Below are 4,515 nucleotides of genomic sequence, written 5' to 3' on the forward strand. Positions count from 1 at the left end.
TGGAACTCATTTCATTGAGAATGAAACAGGCTTCCAAATAAATAACTGAAATAAAGGTAATGCCAAATTAAATCTGTGAGAATAAAAGAAAAAAGGCAAAGGATATAAATCTTCATGTTTCAGGGCATAAGCAAACCTGTAACTAAAAGAGTTAGGAAGAAGCTAACTATGGGAAAGGAACTCCTGGTTTTTTCGCACTTTCCTCCAAAGCAGGAAATGGACCACTGGCTCCTCATGCTCATCCTATAGGGGGTTGTATTTAGTCCACGTTCTCCTTAACTCCTTTCTCCCTTGGTGCCCTCATCAGTGATTTGGAGAGCATAGTTTCACAAGAGAAGGAAGTTTTTATATTTTATGCATTGATTTGTTAATAAATGTTAACTAATTAGTCCTAACAGCACCCCTGTGAGGCTGGTACTATAAGTGTCTCCTTGTGATGGGTTCCCTGTCTGGAACTGGGGTACCACTGAGCCTGCCTGACCCATCAGCCTGGGTTCCCTTTACACTGCACTATTGTGCAGCATGCCAAGCCCTCCCCCACACATACAGACTGGGACACACTCAGGTGCAGCTACACACATATATGCTGAGATCAGCACTGCATGGGATGGCTCAGCTAAGGCACCTCCCGGTTCCTAAAGCATGCACCTCCCTATGGAGTGTACACCCAAAATTATACCATCTTGTGCTGCACAGAAAACTGTAGAGCATAAGCTCATGAAATTCGCCCCCTCCCTCAATGTGGAGAGGAATAAACACAGCTTTCTGCCCCAAGTTATGATTTTCACACACTGGTTTTAGACAAAACAAGTTTAGTAACTACAAAAGATAGATTTCAAGTGATTATAAGTGATAGCAAATAGATGAAAGCAGATTACCTAGCAAATAAACAAAAACACAGTCTAAGGTTAATATACTAAAGAGATTGAATATGAGTAGCAAATTATCACCCTAATTGTTGGTTTAGACAGTTTTTCAGAGATTCTTGAGGGCAAGCTGCACTTGCTTGCAGCTTAAAACTACAGGTAATCCTTTCACAGGCCAGAAATCCCTCTAGCCTGGGTTCATCCCTTCTCCCCCAGTTCAGTCCTTGTTACTTAGGTGTTTCCAGCAGTCATCTTGGGCGGGGAGTTAGTGAAGAAGAAACATGATGATGTCACTCCCCTGTCTTAATAGCTTTTGTATATGGTGGGAACCCTTTGTCTCCAGGCTTAGCTGGTTCCCATGCCTTTCAGTGGAAAAACACTGGTATTCTAAGATGGAGTCTAGTACCAGGTGACTTGGTCACATGTCTCTGTAGGGCCATAGCAGCCATGACTCAGAGGTTGTTTGTAGTGTCCTCAGGAAGGCTTCCCAGTGGGAGATTAGCATCTTCTAAGACATATTGTTTTCCCTAATGGCCCTTCTCAGCCAGCCATCTTGTCTGATTGCACACTGTTTAGTGGGCATTCCCCAGGTGTAAACACATTTGTAATAGATGCATAGACAATAATCCTAACTTCAGATACCAAAATAATATACGCATACAAATAGGATAATAATATCTCTATGAAGAATATGGGGCATAGGGTCACACTTCCTATTTTTCAGATGGGGACACTGAAGCTGAGAGGTGTGTTAAATGATCAAGGACACAAGGGAAGGCAATGTCAGAGTCAGGATTAGTACTGAGGAGTTCATGAGACACACACCCTACCCCCTAAAAAACAAGCAAACAAACAAATACAAAAACCTGAGCTGAGACTCCTACACCATCCCTAGCACTTGTTACATTTTAAAAGTAGACAAGCCAAGAAAATAAAGTTAATTAAAATACAATGACCCAAATAATGTGCTCATTAGCTCTTTGAGTATGGCCTGTGCTTACCACCTGTGGGAGTAATATTTGATGCCAGTATTAGAATTCTTTAGAACCACGTGTGTTCATACACACACGGAGTTCACCCCCACGCAGTCACCCTCATGTTGCTTTGTATTTAAGAAACTTGTCAGTCTTTCCTGTTTAAAATATCTGAATAAAAACACCCAAGCTCCTGAACAAAAGAGCTGCAGCTCTGTATGTTGCACAAAGTCTGATTTATCTTATATAAGGCTTCTGCTCACATAGTTTGAACACCATTAAGAAACAGCATGCTTTGTTTTTAGGTGCTAAAGGCTTACGAGCATGCATTTGTACAGTATATAGAAAACCTTGATTAAAACTTGAGAGAATTCCAGTGAAATAAATTAGTCTGCTTCAATTTCCTATTTGTCACAACGCTTATGCTGCTCAGAAACCAGTTAGTATTTTATTTTGACTGTTACCACCTAAAAACATGCTCATTATGTTCTAGATCACCAGATTTAACTTCTAAAGTATTAGGGAATCATAGGGTTACTCAAGCATGCCTGGACTGTTGTTGGGATAAATTCATCGTCAGAGTTAAGAATGCTTTCAAGCCTGAGGTCAGCAGCACTGTGCACAGCTTCACACATTTTTTTTCTTTTACTTCAGTGGGGTTTTTCATCCAGTTTTCTATTTGTACAGAGCAAGTACAGAGTGAGAACAGAGACAAAGACAATTTGTAGCAAATTCAGTGACCTTCAGCAGCTGGCTCTTAGAGCAATCTGTTCTGTCCCTTGATAGAACAGGTAAACAAAGCTGTTGCATGACTGCACTGAGGTCATGTGTGGCCTGGTTAGATAAATGGTGATCACTGTATGCAACTAAAACTTTGCACATTGTGCAACCTTTCTTCCTACACCCTTACAACCCCTCTCTTGTACTCCTTTGATTTCTTATCTAATGAGACCACACAGTTGTATCTGAGGTACCCTATTTGTTCCCTGTACTGAAAATAGTTGGCCACAGTTGGCCTGATCCAGTAATTATTAAAGTCAATGGAAAGGCTACCATTGACCTTAGCAAGTATTGGTTCAAACCCTATGACAATTCAGATACTGTAGTTTGGTAGAACCTATAGATAAATGGTGATGATTATATTATGGATTTCTATCATAGGAGCATGGCCAGTGGTTCTTGTGTATGACTGTGACTGGAGTCCCAGGGGAGCCACGCTGAGGTTACTCAATTAGGGTACACTGCAAAGAATGGGTCAGAAAATCCCCAAAACTGGTGGATATTCCAATACTTAGCTTTACCAGACCAGCACAAAACAGCTTCTATAATACCTCACTGGTTACCCAGCACCAACAACACAGTTCCCTTAAAGCAACCCAGCCTTAGGCCTCCACCCAGATACCCAAGTCAAATATGATGAGCATTACTGAAAATCTGGTTAATCATATAAGAAAGTTCTACCAATCCCAAAAGATAGGACACATTACCTCTCAGGTTCATGAATATTCCAGATCTTACCCAAATACATGCTTACAACCAACTCTTATTAACTAAACTAAAATTTATTAAAAGAGAGAGAGTATTGGTTAAAAGATCAGTATACATACAAAAAGAACAGGAGTACTTGTGGCACCTTAAAGACTAACAAATTTATTTTAGCATGAGCTTTCGTGAGCTACAGCTCACGGTATGCATCCGAAGAAGTGAGCTGTAGCTCACGAAAGCTCATGCTAAAATAAATTTGTTAGTCTTTAAGGTGCCACAAGTACTCCTGTTCTTTTTGCGGATACAGACTAACACGGCTGCTACTCTGAAACCTGTCAGTATACATACAGACATGAGTACAGTTCAGAGATCAGATTCATAGTAGAGGTGGTGCACTTTGTAGATGCAAAGAGTTCTTTCAGAATTAGTCCCTAGATTATAGTCCAATGTCCATATTCAGTGTGATCCTGGTGGGACTGGAGATCTCAGTCTTACAATTTAAGCTTCCCCTGCATGAAGAATCAAGCAGATCTCAGATAAAAAGGATCAGGAACCAAGACAGCTTTATACAGTTCCAGGCCTTCTCTTGACAGCTCAGAGTCCTTAGGCGAACAATAAGCAATCATGGAGACTTTGAAGTAGACCTATTTCCTAAACATCACTGGTAATTAGCTACTCGGATTAACATAAGGCAATTGCCTATTTTCCACCATTCGCAGGTGATTTGCTATATATTTAAAAGAGAGATGAATACAGTGATATCAAAATTACAGTTCATTTAAATGTTAAGATTTCCTTTTGATCTCTGAATTAACAGAATACAGCATAGACAGGGATTGTTTGATTTCATTGTTAACCTCTAGCAATATATATGTAAACACACAAAACCACAAACAATATCTATGAATATGTCCCTAAAGGTTGAATCTGGGTCAATTAGCCTGCAAGCTGCTTAACCCTTTCTGGCCACGTGTCACAGCCTGTGTATGTAGAGCACACAGGCAGTGTGGGAATTGCTGCCAATAAGGTAACTGGAGCACAGCAGTCTCAGGAGTGTAATGTAATAGTCATGGAAGAGGATGAACGTCTGATTCTCTTGTCCTTGCTACTGCTGAGAGAGTCTCCAATCCAGTTGGCTGAGTATACTAAGAGCAAGATAATGCCCAAAAATGTGGCTTGGCTTTGTCTTG

The sequence above is a fragment of the Mauremys reevesii genome, linkage group 9 (genome assembly GCF_016161935.1).
Source record: "Mauremys reevesii isolate NIE-2019 linkage group 9, ASM1616193v1, whole genome shotgun sequence".
NCBI lineage: Eukaryota > Metazoa > Chordata > Testudines > Geoemydidae > Mauremys > Mauremys reevesii.